Here is a 15,429-nt window from a genome sequence, read left to right on the forward strand (position 1 = left end):
CTTTTTTTTCTGACTCTCCTTCTGACTACGGACAGTTGTGAAAATAGTGAGGCCTTCTCGCTTGGGGAGGAACTCATTTCTTTTTTTTTTTTTTTTTTTTTTAATTTATTTATTTATTTTTGGGACAGAGAGAGACAGAGCATGAACGGGGGAGGGGCAGAGAGAGAGGGAGACACAGACTCGGAAACAGGCTCCAGGCTCCGAGCCATCGGCCCAGAGCCCGACGTGGGGCTCGAACTCACGGACCGCGAGATCGTGACCTGGCTGAAGTCGGACGCTTAACCGACTGCGCCACCCAGGCGCCCCGGGGAGGAACTCATTTCTAATGGTGCTTGTGTTACCCTCCACTGGGGGCTGTTTTAGAACCATCTTTCTTCTGGGGAATAATGTGATCCCAGCTATCTGTTGCCAGTCATCTGTTTCACACTGAGCAGTTTCTTCTGGAAGCGCTTCCCCATGCTGTCCCTGTCCCAGACCAGGCTCCCACAGTAAAAGGGCCTCTGGAGTCTGGCAGGGAGGCCTTGCAACCACACCATCCCCCAGAGAGCTCCTTGACAGCTCCAGAGGACTTAGTTGTCTCATCTTGCTCCTGTGCCCCGTAGCCTGGTACATACACGGGAGAGGATGCCAGGGATAATTAGACATGAACGGTATGCTCCAAATTTTCCACTGTAGCTCAAGAGTATTTTATGAGCCGTCCTATTTGTCAGGCTCACATTGTAGGGGTGGGAGACAAGAACCATAAATGCAAAGAGGGTGGCTTCTCTATCCCTTTGGGGTGGATGGCATTTGTAAGCATATATTCAAATTCGTTTTGTTCAAATGAAAATGGTTTTAATGTAAACATTTTAGCAATTTCACCAGATGTAGACGATACCCACATACAAAGGCTGTCACAATGACTGCCAAAAGGACTTCTGAAATAGTCTATGTCCAGAAACTTGGCACATTAAGTGTGTCTGTTAACAGGACGCCACAATTCACAGGTCAGAGTATAAAAAAATGTTCTATCACGCCCTACACACTCATTCATTCACGATGAAACTGAGAAAAATAATCTGGCAAGATTTTGCAGAAACTGGATGGAAGTGGCTAGATAGGCGTCCTACGTATGGATAATGAATATGAGACTTTTAACACGCAAAAATCCAGGGCCTTCACCTAAAAAATGGAGTGGGCTCCTAAGACTTTGGGTTACCGCCCAAAGGCATAACATTAGCGTGCTAGATGACGCAGGGTCCTACTGGCAGGCAGCGTGGATGAAGGTGCCCGCGTGCTTCAGTTGCAGGTGCCGGAAGCCTAGATGACCAGGTTCACTTATATCAGGGTTCATAGTCCATGAGATCACTTTGGCTTTCCTGTAGAGACTTGGAAGTTCTGCAGCTTACTGCTACCAACCAGGGACGCACAGCAACTCAGCTAGGAAGACGGTGGCTCCACTGTCTAACGCTTTCTAACTGCACTCAATGTTCCTTCAAGGCCAGGGACGGGTAATCTGCTTCCTGGTTGAACTTCAGACATGTGGTGATAACCTGCACAGGGAGGTCTTGGTAGCGTCCCAAACTTCCTTTGAAAGGCACTCTAACCACAGCCTGCTGGTGGGCAGAATTCAGTGCGTTGTTCTAGAATTAGCCAACGATTGCCCCAAACTGCTCTGAGTTCCAACCTACAACCATGGATGAGACCTGAGAACACCTCCACACAGAGAGCATTCAACCCACTTGTCTCCAAAAAGCTCTCATCTCTGGCTTTACTTGTTCCAACTTAGATTTTTATTTTATTTCTTCCTAAAGAAAAATAACCTTTGCCTTCAACAAGGTTTGGCTTTGTCTCCGAACCAGGTACTAATACCGTAGCATCGCTAATACTGGTAAAACTCCTTCGGTCAAAAGCTGACTTGACCGCTTTCTTGACGGGAACGAATTCTACAAGTTGAAACCCTACGCAGCACGGAGGCCGAGGAGGATTACGTATCCTTTCCCCCTATCAGACAAGACCGTGTTCGTCTCTCCCCTGGTGCAGTGCAACAGGGCATATCCGTGAGCAAGCACCTCACTGCCTCAACTTTCTGGTCCGGTCACCGGGACGGAACCGAAAGATAAAGACGATTCACTGCTGAAGACAAAGACTGACCCTCCTGGAGAAGAACAGGCCACACCTAACAGCCCCTGCTATACACTTGTCTGCGGGAACACAAAAGTGAAAAACCAAACCACCTCTCTCCCTCCATCTTTCTTATCGATGTGCAAAACAAAGCATTTCCAAAAGCTGGGTCACTGGAGAGGAAGTAACACGGTGCCTTTCACCTGGGTTGGGAGGTGCGATGGCCGGGAGAGAGAGGAGTTGAAAGAGCCCTCTTCACCGTCCGGGGTGTGGCCTGAGCCTAACCGCCTCTACTTGCTCATGCTGAGAGCACCAGAAAAGGAGCGAAGAGAAAAATACGTGACCTCGGCTTATTGTGCTGCCCGCTGGTGGAACTGTGACTTGGGGAACGAGTGTTTTTATGAATACTCTCTGCATTGCACGAAATAAGTAGCCCTTACAGGGTATAAAGCCACTCACTGCCAGGTGAAATGTGCGATTTCAAGAAAAACAGAATCGTACAGCAACACCTAGGCCACGTTCCATGAGAAACTGGGCTTAAAAGGACATCTCATCAAGCCTCTTACCTGTATAGTAAAGGGAAATGGCACAGGGTGAATTTAAAACAGGTTGGGAAGGAAACCCGAAGAGAAGCAGCGGATCTTACGCAGGTCTAAATTTCATATCTCAAGCGTCGCCAAGGAGGCAACAAAGAGAACAATTATAGCGGCAGAGTCCTATATGCCTCAAATTCCATTACAAGTGCTCGTCTGTCTTTTCTCTCTCCCTTATTGGCAGCTTTAAGCATCTCAGCCTTGCTCTTTTGTTTGGTCCTAACCAAAGGAGTTCCACTGCTCAGCGTTGAGAATTGGGCTTGTGGAAGGAATCTCGACAGAAGGAGAAAACATATTCCTACTTCCTTTACAGCTGCAGAAGAGCAGACACTTCTTCCTTCAGAAAGTGATTTCTGATAAAGTGGTCAACTGGGAAGAATCACAAACATGTGTATCTTACTCTGCTCTCCAAGTGTGGAGACCTGCATGAAATATACAAACTCCCCTGTTTTCTAAGTTCTTAGCTGTGTGATGGCTTCAGCGACTGTGGGGAGGAGCTCTAAAATGCAACCTTTGACCTCTAAAAAGGCTGTTTTCTAACTGGCTGCCTTACTTGATAATTTGTTGTCTTAGTTGTAATATTTAAAGTGGCATCTGTGATTTTTTTTTTCAAAAGTAGAAAGTACACGTAAGGCTTTCTTTTTTGGTTGGCCAGAGAACTTGATATGCTTCTCTTTTCCCTTCACGCATGCTTTCATGCATAAAGCATAGATAAATAACGTATTTCATGTTCAAAGTTCGAGTCTTTGTCTTATTTAAATTATCATACCCAAATTCAGCTGGTGGATAAACAGGCACAAAAAGCATGAGACAAACTCATCTGCTACGGAAGGAAACTATTTTTAAAAGGTTTTTTTTTTTTTTGAAAGGTTAAGCACATGCATACATTAATTCAGAATTGTTTCTCCCTCTAACCTCTTCCTCAACCAGAGAGGTCAGACGCCGGTTTAACTCAATCGGCCTCGTGACCATTACGCTCCACCTAAATCCTGGCGCAGAGAACGTTCGCTAGGGTACGCTGGTATTCACAGGAAGCTCTGCTCTGCTCCTTGGCCACAGACAGAGTCCTGGCCCCACCAACCCACTTAATATGTGGATCGCTATTGACAACCAATAGCCTCTTCTTTATTATGGGTAGATCATCATCCAGATTGTTGATAGATCATCATCCCCAGGATTGGCTTAGCACAAATAGGACACATCTTTTTCTTTTTTCAAACACAAAGCTCAAATTCACCTAATCTTTTCAGTACATTCTAATTCTATTTCTCCTCAGCTGTGTTTTACCTTCAGCTGCCAACATATATTTAAAAAACAACACAGACATACTGGAAGAATGTCCAGTGCAACTTCCTGTAGGTGGATATGACTGGATTTTTTTTGCTGTGAAATTTGAGTCATGTTTGAGTAATGAAATAAACATGAACTAAAATGCAGAGCAAGCACAAGAATCAGCCCTTAATCAGTATCTTTTAGAAAAATAATTTCAGCTAAGAAGAAAATCTATTCACCTTCACAACCTGCTGACTCTGACAAGAATGCCTGACATCATCCCGTCTTTTAAAAAGAGCTTTAAAGGAAAAAAAAAAACCAAAAACCTCTTCTGCTTGTCTTTAGAGAAATGGGTAATTTTCCCTTAATTAAATGTTTGTTATAGAAAATAAAAGCCGAAGGAAGAAATACAAATCACGTATAATTAAAAAGAGTCTTTTAAAAGTCTTCTGAATGTGAGAGTGTCTTATTACCTGTAAAGCCCCACGCACAGGCTAAGGAGGACCACAATCACCTCCGATACCAGATTGGCCTCCACCCCAGTAGAACCTTCCAAAGGCTCAGGGACGTTCTGGGGAGTCGTTACGCCCACAGCTGCAGAAGCCAGCACAAAAACATGAAAAATGAGCCACACAGCCCTTCAATCCACTGCCTCTGGAATCCCCAGACCCCCTGCCCCCCCCTCCCCCCTAGGCGGCCTCTCCCACACCCGGTTGGGGAACCAGCTTATGTGGAAACTCTGCGGGGAAGGAGAAGCCCCTTCTTTCCACAGCTGGAGGTTCTAACCATAAGCAACGTTGGCTTTTATGTCCAGGTGAAATCTGTCTTCCTATAAGTACTCCTCAGTCGCTTGTGTACTTGGGAATTACTCTAAATAGAACATACGACCCCTTTGCTGCACGACAGACCTTAAATATCTGAAGACAATTAGGGCACATTCACTTGTCTGCCCAAACCTTTCTGCAGGTTTAAACATCAAAGGTGGAGATGTGAAAATTGATGTCATTAAGGTAGCGCCTACCTAACTGGTCTGGAATGTCAATCCGAGTCCAACATTTATTGAAGCTTCGGCATGTGAAGCCCATAAAGGCACCTAGGCGATGACCTTTAAGGATGTCCAATTCAGTACATATAATTAGCCTTCGTTAAAAAAATGTGTGCCCACTGTGTATCAGGAACTTGACTGACCTTGTTCCGGGCAGAAGAAAAAGGCCTGTATCTTTTCTTGTTAGCAATAGGAGAAAACGCTTTATCAGCATTTCTTAAAAGCATCAACGTTGTTAACATCAGTATTGCTGCGAATGCCCTCTGCCGCTTAAGTGATGGCATGAAAATGAACTTATCCAACGAATCGCAGATGAAAGAGTTAAGAACCCAAATGATCTTCCGTCGCAAGTGAAAGGATTCATTTGTTTGTTTTTTTATATAAGAATTAACGATATTTTCCAAGAGACCTGTTAGATTGATGTGTTTACATGTACCACAATAAAAATCGGATACACACAAATAACCGTTTTGTACTTTGGACTGTAAATGTAAACTAAACTTACTGAGTAATTATAACATGATGCAGAGAAACGAAACTATTTCATTTTAAGGTGTTTCAGTAGTGTGTGTACATATATGTAGACCCACATATATACACTTGTATAGATCTCACAAGTCTTAAAACCTTTTCCAAAAAATATTTCGTGTAAGATGAACATTTAGCCAAAAGAAATACATAAATTCAAAGCCTCTTTGGGGATAAAAGTCACTTTAAACGTGAGCATCTTTTTCCTTACAATTCAACAGCAAGAAAAGTGCAGACAAATTCTTGGCGATGTAAAAAAAAAAAAAGCCCCCATTTAATAAAACAATAACAATGCTCTTTATAGAAGTCTCAAACCTAAAAATCTTAAAAGAGAACCCAGCAATTCTAGCTTTAACACTCTTACAGGTAGGTTTCTGGAAATGCGTAATATGATGAAGTACCACGGTCGCGGAGCTTGTGTTTTGCAATGAGACCTATTACTGCAACCTAATTACGGAGCCCGATTAGATCTCCTCTTAGGTCACCCCACTTTCGTTATTGGAATAGATCATCCTGCTAACTATCAAAGCTTGAAATTAAATAACACAGGTCAGCAGGAACACGTAAGTCAGAAAAACTAGAGTCACTCACTGCAGCCAACGGCAGCTCCGTAGTCAAGCCTGGAGCTCTACTGCATATTAGCATTACGCTCAATTTCAGGAATTACAAGCAAATCGTTATTCGGGGTAATCTACAGCCCACGTCAAAGCCTCAGAAAAGGGCTGTAAGGTAGATACTTACGTCAAGGGTTATCAGAAAGAGAGACAATCTAACTCATCGGGGAGGGTCTCTAACGTCCACAGTGTGTTAAAACGCATTAAAAAGGCGATGTGGATTCAGACGGCCTCCTCCCCACAGCCTCCCAGACAAAGCAGGGCCAGGCCCTCGGGCGCTCCCGGTGCACCTGCAATGCGGATCCCTCACCCCACAATCCCACCCCGAGGCCGGCAGGAGCGGCCCCTGGGCCGGCCGCTCCTGCCCCATCGCACTGGCTCGGGTGCGCGGTGCAGACGGTCCGCAGCCTGGACTGGAGCCCTGGCAAAGGCATCCCCCTCCCCATAACGGGCTGCAAGACGCCGCAGGCAGCCGGCGCGGGGGTCGCTGCGCTTCATTTCTGCCCTCCTCTCCGCCTTTTCGTGTCTCCCGCACGTCCCCCGGCCCCCCGAGTTGTTTCCGCAAGGGGACACCCTTCCCCGTCGGCGAGCCCTGGGGGTGAGACGGGAGGACCCCCTCCCCCTGCAGCGAGGGCTTTTAAAACAGTCTAAATAAATTCCCGTCCGGACAGGTGCCCCCGCCCCCCGCCGGCGCCCGCCGAGCCTCCCCAGAGGTACCGCCAGGTGAGCGGGGCTGCACTCGGTCACACCTCGGGCCCCGCCTCACCTGCGGGCGCGGCCGTCGCGGTCCTTCAGGCGGCTCCCCCCCTCGGCGCGGTCCTCCCGGCGGGCGGCTGCGGGGGCTGGCGGCCCATGGGCGGGGCGGCGGGCGGGGCTGGCTCCCGGCTTCGGCCCTGCCCCGGCCGGGCGGCCGAGGGAGGTCAGTGGGCGCCGCCCGCCGAACGCATCTCGCCGGCTCCCACCCGAGCGCTCGCCGCGGTGCACGCCGGGAGCGGGGGCCGGGGCGGCGAGGCCAGGCCGCGCTGACCGGGCGGACGGCTGAGGCGCCGGCGCGGCGGCGGGTCTGTCTGCGGGGCAGGGCGGGGGCGGCCGCTCGGTAGTCACTTCGCGGGGAGGGGACGATGCCCCGCTCCCCCAGCTGTGGTGGGGCAGGGCTCGGGACCGAGGGGCTGGGAGGGTCTGGCCGGCGGGACGCAGGCGCAGAGCTCAGGTGCGGCCGCAGTGCGGTTGCCCGGGGTAACGCGGGCCCGGGTGGGGCGGGGAAGGAGGAGCGAGCGGGCGAGCGGGAGCGCGCGCGCAGGGCCGGGGTTGCGGGGGTGGGTACCCGGGACCAGCCTGGGATGGCGGGGGGGGGGGGGGGGGGGAGGGGGAGGGCGCGCGCACGGGCGGCCGACGGGGGCGGAGGCGAGGGGGGTTGCCGGGGCGAGGGCCGGACGGCGCGCATGCGTGCGGCCCCCGCTCCCCCGGGGCTCGTCGGCCCCGTGCGTGCGCACGCGCGCTGTCCCCCGGAGGCGTCTGGGTGTGCGGAGCGCGCGCGCGCGGCTCGGAGGCGCACCTGTGAGGTGTCCCTTGAGGAGAGGGAGGGTGGGTGCGCGGAGCCCGCGGCCTGGGGCGCTTCAACCCCTCACTTGGAGTGAGTTGTCGGGCGGCCGGGCTGCAGTCTATTTCTTTTCGGGAACGAGGCGGGGGCGGGGGGCGGAAGGGGAGCGGGCTCCGGGTCGGAGGGAGGATGAGTGGGTTAAAGAAAAGAAAAACAACCCATCACTTAGGACGGGCCTCGGGCCGGGGCCGGCCCCTGGGCGTCGGTAGGAAAGGTCAGAGCGCCCCCCCCACCCCCCACCCCCCGCAACCGGGCGGCGCGGCGGCCACCGGGCAGGCCCCGCGGAGGGCGGCCTGGCCGCGGGGCCTTGGCGGGCCGGCGCGGGGAGCGGGGGGTCACAGATGGCGGCCGGGGTGCGCGGCGAGGGCCGGGCAGCGGCGGGGGCGAGGCCGGGCGGAGGCCCCGCGGGAGCCGGACTCCCGAGCCGGGCTCCATTGTTGTCGGAGCCGAGGGAAGGGGGAGCGAGACCGCTTACGAAGCCCGTGGAGCCGCGCCTTGGAGCCTTTCCAGGCGGGTCCCCGGAGAGGCGGTAATGGCCGCGCCGAGGGCTCGGGGAGCCGGGCTGCGGCGCCGAGAAGCCCGGCTGCGTGGTGTGATGCTGTGTGTGTGTGTGTGTGTGTGTGTGTGTGTGTGTGTGTGCGCGCGCGTGTGTGTGTTTTTAGAGCGCCCTGCGTCCCAGCAGAGCCGGCCGAGCCCCCCGCCCAGGTGATGAGGAAGCCTTCGCGCCCCCTGCGCAGATCGCCGCTGCCGCTGGACGCCGCCTCCATTGTTTGACCACAACAAGGGCCGGATTCTCACCCAGGTAAAGCGGATGGCCGCGCAGCCGAGCTCCCTCTCGGCTCCCACCTCCAAAGGAATCCTCTCCTCTTTCAGGACTTGACTTCCGTGTGCTCACTGTCCCCTGCTCCTGATTAACTCCGTATCTCCACCTCCCAGACATTTTCCCATCCGGATTAATCTGCCCGCATCTCTCTGCCAAGTCACCTCTCATTTCCCTCGAAACTCGGCTCCTTTGTGAGCCCTTCCTTGCCGAACTCTAACGACTCCAATCTCTCTAGGAGGAGCCCGCTCTGTACTCTTTCCCGTTGCTAGTTTGTTTGTTGGTTGTCTTGCTGCAACAAAGGAGACCAGGTACTAAAAAAAAATAATAATAATAATATAATAATAATAATAATTTTAAGTTACTGCTTTTTTTTTTTTTTAAACGAGCGTTCTGTGACGTTTAGACAGTTTCTTGTTTGAACAGGATGGGACCGTTTTTTTCGTTTATATTATTTGGTCTTCTCTTTTAGAGAGGCCCCTACTTCCTTTATGGAGGCATAGCTTTTAGAGCAGAAGAGTGACCTTTCTGTTTAGCCCACAGGTTAATTTAAATTAAAAAAAAATTTTTTTTTTTTTTTTTTTTTTTTTTTTTTAATAAGTAAAGCAATGCATTTTCTTTGTAAAAATGGAAATAACACAGACATGGTCACGACCGGTCCCTGTCTCCAGAGATGATAACTCTTTTATGTTCGGTGTGTATCCTTCTAGATCTTTTCAAATGTGTTTCCGCGTGTGTACTCGTATTATCTTTGTTTTAGCGAGGACTGGTGGACTCTTATCTTCCGGTTTCAGCATCGGGCGTGTTAACTCGTTTGTAAGAGCTGCCGCATCACGTTCTGTAGTTTGGGTACACCATAGTTTATTTAGCCGTTTCCCAGATTGATGGCCATTTAAATTTTAACTTTATTTAAAAGAGCTCTTCTGGCGGTGGTTCTCTGGTGCAATGAAATTTTAGTGAAGGGAGCACAGAGCTGCACTAATTACAGAGAGGAGGCCTTTAGGATGGAAGTTCTCTTTGGTTAAGAAATTTACATGTGGGACCTCGGCCCCTCCCCCAGTATAATCATGACTCTACTACTTTCAAGTCTTGTGACCTTGAGGAGGACAGTCACTCTAAGCCTCTGGTTCCTTTTCTATAAATGCTAATACCTGCTGGGTCTGCTCCTCACAGTTCAGTGACATGATGCGTGTGAAAGTCCTTTGCGGGATGTAAACTGGTATGTAAATGCTGATTTTATTAGCTTTTGTGATCCAAAAGGATTTTTTTATTTGCAACGCGGTGTACGTCTTTTTTGACCGGCTGTGTCTGTTCCAGAGATCACCAACTCTGAGTGCTCTTTAGTTTGTGATTTTGCTGTAATTTTTTTATCAAGTACCGTTAACCTGTTAGACTGCTTGAAGAGTATTTGACAGAGCATATTTTTCCTAGTGTTGTACCTGCTCTAAGAGATAAGACACATACATTAGTTGACTGTGAATAAAGTATCAGCAAACAACACTACGCAAAACAAAACTTATTTCCTACTGATACAGATTTGTGTATGTATTTTCCCGTGGCGGCATCAGATTCAGGTTAGCTTTTACGTCCTTGGGGTAAAGTGTATTCTAACTGAATTTGCAGGCAGTATCAGAGTTTTAACCGTTTAAATATTGATTCAGTGACGTGGTGGGTATTATTTTAAGATGCAAGAAATACAGTGAGGGGTTTTGTAGGCATTTTTATTTCATTCAGATATATATGAATGCTTGCAATGTGGCCAGCAAAATCAATTTGTTCCTGTTCTCTTGGACGTTATAATCTGTGGGGGTGGAGGGAACCAGAGAGTAAACAACCACACAACTGCACGTACAATCACCAATGGTGGTATCTGTCAGGAAAGTTGGGTAGTACTGGTTACGAGAGAGTGTATATAAAAAGGGGAACACATTTTGGATGGTGGAAAGAAGGCCCGGGAAAGACTTTTTTGCAAAAATAAGATTTGAGCTGAGATCTGAAGGGTGAGTAGGTGTTAGTGTAGAGTGAAGTGGGGGATAATTTTCCAGGCAGGGGAATGGCATGTGGGAAGGCCCTGAAGGGGGAGAGAGCTTTGCCCATTCCAGGAACTGAAAGAATGGCTTGTGGATGGATTCTGGTGGGTGAGGGGGAAGCGTGGCTAGGCAGGGGGCCAGATCATGTAGGGTCTTGTAGGACAGGTTAAGGATGTTTTATTTTATTCTGAGTGAAATGGGAAACCGTTGCAAGGGTTGGGGTTGAAGCAGGGGAATGACATAATCAGATCTGCATTTTTAAACAGCCACTCCAGCTGCTACATGCAGAATGTGGAGGTGGTGGGCAGAGTGGAAGTCCGGGAGAGGAGGCTGGCCATTTTAGAAGTCCGTCTGGAAGAGAGGTGATCTTTCCCTTGGAGTTCACAGTGAATTCAAACGGCCACTAAACTATGGGCAAATAGATAGTTTGATTTAAAAAATCCTTATTTCTTATTTTCAAGAAGTAGGCACTTTTTAATGCTAAAGTATACATAGAAATGAAACTAGTTATCCACATTGTATTTAATAGAAAGGTATTAGAGTCAAATTAAAAATTAGGATAGTATTTAACAGCTGTTTATAAGTTTTATCAAAGCAGTAATGCATGGAATAAGAGTGAGGGAAGGATCCAAAATGAAAAGAAGTATTTGTAGATGCTATCAGCTGCAAAAATGAGAATGACAAAAAACTATCAGACAAAAATTGAGGAAGTGACTGGGTACACAATGCATATATAAAATTTATAGCTTTCTGAATACCAGAAATAACCGGGCAGAAACTAAAATGGAAAAGACAAAAAACAACAAAAAACCCCAAACAGGCTCTGATCACAATGCAACGAAATAACGTAAAAATGTAAGTACAGCCTTACAAAGATGAGTGCAGTCTACACAGAGGAGACCATAAATATCCTGAAAGATACGAGAGAATGTCTTAAATGAAAAAATAGGCTGTATTCCTGGATGTGATGTTTAAACATTATAGAACTATCCATTTTGGGATAAACCGGACAGAATAATTATGAGTAATGAGGTGGGACAAGTTCTCTCTGATATTAAATGTGTTATAGAGCCACGTTCTAAACGGTGTCATGCTGGCTTTATAATATCTGTACAGGTCACTGGAATCTATCCAGCACCCCCCAAATACACATGGGAGTGTATAGTAAATGATAAATCATCATGAATGCCCCCTAAATCATAAAATGTGAGAGTAGATATTAAACATCTGGAAAAGAGGGTTCTGTATGCTGAGGTGGGCAAAGACTTTGTAATCAATCAAACAGACTTGAACTAGAATCTTTTTTTTTTTTTTTTTTTGAAGACTCAAGGATTTTTTTAATGTTTACTTTTGAGAGAGAGATAGCGAGCAGGGGAGGGGCAGAGAGGGGGTGGGGACAGAGGATCCGAAGCTGGTTGTGTGCCGACAGCAGATCTCACGATCATGACCTGAGCTGAAGTTGAACACTTAACCGCGTAACCGACTGAGCCACCCAGGCGCCCCTGAACTAGAATCTTCTAAGTGAAGAAAATATCTGCCGTGCAGGTGTGAGGGAAAGAGGTCTAGATCCTGGTAACTCCGGGGCACTCAGATCTGTTAGTAGTTAAAGATCAGTGGATTAGACTACAAAAAATTTAAAACTTACATAAGAAGAGAAGGAAAACAAAACCCTAGGATTAGAAGCCAAACCACAAAGTAGGAAAATATTTGTGACAAACATAAGTGAAGACTTAATACCTTCAGCATGTAAAGAACTCACATGGATCAATGAGGAAAATAATATAAGTCCACACACAAGTGGTTACAGGATGTGGACAGACAGTTCACTGGATAATTTGTTAAAGATGTGGAAAGATGTGTACTGTCACTAACAATCAAATAGTTTGTCATTAGTCATACGGAAAAGTTAGATTTTATTCTCAAGAGCAACAAAACCAGAAGACGCTTAAAAATAAATGCACAAAAACTTTATGAAGAAAAATCTTTACTTAAGCAACTGAAAAGCTAACCTAAATAAACGGACAAACATTACATGTTATTGGAGGGGAAAGCATCATTGTAAACACTGAACTATTCTAGAAGTTACACTGTAATTTTAATGTAGTTTCACGTGAAATTCCAGTGAGAATTAGTTCTGGACACTTGATAAGTTGCTTCTAAAATTCATCTGGAGGAGTAAATGTTCTAGAATGGCCAAGAAATGTTTTAAATGGAACAATAGTGATAGAGGATTTGCCATACCAGATACCAAAAGATGCTGTAATGCTGCAGTAATATAAATGCTGAGTGCAGGAATAGGCAGGTTGCTACATAGAGCAAAGTAGAATCCAGTAATAGGACCTATTTCTATATAGGAATTTAGAGTAGAATAAAGTTGGTATTTTGACACAGTTGGGAAATGATTGTTCATTATATTGTGTAAGGATAAGTGACTGTTTGGGAAGAAAGATTTTACTTCCCCATATTCAAAATGAATTTTATGTAAAGAACTAATTCAAGGGGAGCTTGGGTGGCTCAGTCAGTTGAGCATCCCAACTCTTGGTTTCGGCTGAGGTTGTGATCCCAGGGTTGTGGAATCAAATCCTGCACTGGGCTCCATGCTGACTGTGGAGCCTGCTTAGGATTCTCTCCCCATCTCTGCTTCTCTCCCCATCTCTGCTTCTCTCCCCATCTCTGCTTCTCTCCCCTGCTTGAGTATGTGCATATATGCGCTCTCTCTAAAACAAACAAACAAACAAACAAAAATCTCTCGAGAACAAAAAAACTGTAAAGTTTTTAGAAGAAAATAAAGGGAATTATGTTGGAGGATGTATTATAGAAGATACGATTTGTTTTTTGTAGACATTTAGGCAAGACCAAGACCCAAAATCGTAAGGAAAATATTAATAAATTTAATCATTATCAAAGTTGATATTTGTGTGTGACAAAAGACATTTACAAGGCGATAGCCTGGGAAAAAAGCTTGTAATGTGTACAGAGAGGTAAAGAGTAACAGAATGAACAATTAAATGATTGGAGCATAGAATAGTTCTCAGAGAAAGGATTTCAGCATCACTTGTGATTAGGGAAATGAAAATTAAAACAACTAGATTGGGGTGCCTGGGTAGCTTTGTTAAGCATCCGACTTTGGCTCAGGTCATGATCTCAGCTGCTCCTGAGTTCAAGGTCCACGTCGGGCTCTGTGCTGACAGCTCAGCCTGGAGCCTGCTTGTTTTCTGTATATCCCTCTTTGCCCCTCACCCGTTCCCACTCTGTCTCTCTGTGTCTCTCAAAAATAAATAAATGTTAAAAAACAAAATGAAACAATTAAATTTTTTTCCACTGGGGGCTAATCTGCAAAAATTAAAAAGATATTTGAAGGTGTGGAGAAAAAGGTACCTAATACTTTGTTGGCAATGCAAAATTGGATCTACCTTTTTAAAAAAACAATTTGACAGAAGCTATAAAAATTTTAAAAAAACATGCTTTGATCTAGCAGATACACCTCAAGGGATCTGTAATATTCTCGTAAGAGAACACAGGTTAATATGAACGAAGTCAATTGCAGCGTCATTTATAATAAAAAATGGAAATTTTGGTGCCTCTATACTATGGAACGTTCTGTAACTTTTAAAAAGAGAGGTAGGTTTGTATGCATTGACATAGCCTGGGTGGATGCCTAGGATATATTATTGAGCCAAAAAGGCAAATTTAATTCCATTTTTTGGTAAGGTAACAAAATGTATTCATACGTGTGTGTGTGTGTTCTAAATAAAAACAGAAAAAGGTCTAGAAGGATACATGGAAAATATATTTAACTGTGACTACTTTTGAGGGAAAAGCAGAGGAGAGACTTTATTTCACATGTGTTTGCATTGTTTGAATTTTTTTTTATAATGAGTATTTACTTTTGTAATTAGGGTGTTACAATTTCTCACTTACAATTTAACGAAGGCCTAAATTTAGACTAAGAAATTAACAATACCTAGTACTTAGGATGCGGTGAAAGTGTCCTATTATGTTACAATGGCTATATGTATCAAGAGCCTTCAGAGTATTCATATTCCTTGATATAAGAACCGTCAAGGGCATATTTTTAGATAGAGAACAAAAGATGTGTGTCATAGAATTATTATTTAGGGTGCATTTGCAGAATGATTAAGTTGTGGTACATCCAGTGGACAATGTATGACTATTAAAATGCCTGTGACAGTGTTAAGTGGGAGAAAAGCAGGATACAAAATTGCATACATGACATGATTCGTACTCTTAATAAAAAATCCCAACAACCCTCCTCAAAAACCTATGATAGAAAGATGTCTAAAAGAAATTAGATGAAAATCTTAAAAATGATGGACTTTAGGTGGTAGGATGTTGGGTGATTTAAAGTTTTTTACTTATATTTTCCAAGTTTATATTTATTATATTTATAATGGAATATTTACTATTTAAAAGGACATTATATACAGGACATATGTTAGTTGTATGGTTAATAGGTATGTGCATTTTTAGAAATAGGTAAGCTCTATCCTATATTAAAGCATACTCTAAAATGTACTCTAAAAACTAATATCTGAACATTTTTGAGTGATGCATTTGGAATAAATTTGAATGAATTTTGTTGCTTTTGGCATTTGGAGGAAAATTGCTTCTAGCAATATAATTTGCACAATAAAAATAGATCTCATTAAAAATAGATCTCATTTCTAATTTTATATCTGTAGAATATATTCAGAACTTAAACATGGGCCACGGGATTTCTTTTCATGTTACCTCGCTGTGTTTCAAACACACGGATCCGGTCACAGAGCAAGTTGCATTTAATGGAGTCTTTCAGGATGAGGA

At 45.6% G+C, this 15,429-nt stretch overlaps 1 protein-coding gene and 1 long non-coding RNA gene across 3 annotated transcripts in view; one reads left to right on the forward strand and one right to left on the reverse strand.

Annotated features, from left to right (window-relative positions):
* Nucleotides 1-7,397, reverse strand: part of CCDC92 (coiled-coil domain containing 92) — a 30,757-nt gene extending 23,360 nt beyond the window's left edge. The window contains exon 1 of the mRNA XM_058691463.1: nt 6,922-7,397. The gene's annotated coding sequence lies outside the window, so the exon portion shown is untranslated. The remainder of the gene's footprint in view (nt 1-6,921) is intronic.
* Nucleotides 7,398-7,585: 188 nt separating this feature from the next.
* LOC131489463 (uncharacterized) overlaps nt 7,586-15,429 on the forward strand; it is a 41,479-nt gene continuing 33,635 nt past the window's right edge. Inside the window, exons 1-3 of one of the 2 annotated variants that reach the window (XR_009250571.1) lie at nt 7,586-7,788; nt 8,418-8,557; nt 8,814-8,886. This is a non-coding gene — a long non-coding RNA (uncharacterized LOC131489463). The remainder of the gene's footprint in view (nt 7,789-8,417; nt 8,558-8,813; nt 8,887-15,429) is intronic. The other variant, XR_009250570.1, reaches the window with a different exon arrangement.

This window comes from Neofelis nebulosa, chromosome 11 (genome assembly GCF_028018385.1).
Source record: "Neofelis nebulosa isolate mNeoNeb1 chromosome 11, mNeoNeb1.pri, whole genome shotgun sequence".
In the NCBI taxonomy this organism is placed as follows: Eukaryota; Metazoa; Chordata; class Mammalia; order Carnivora; family Felidae; genus Neofelis; species Neofelis nebulosa.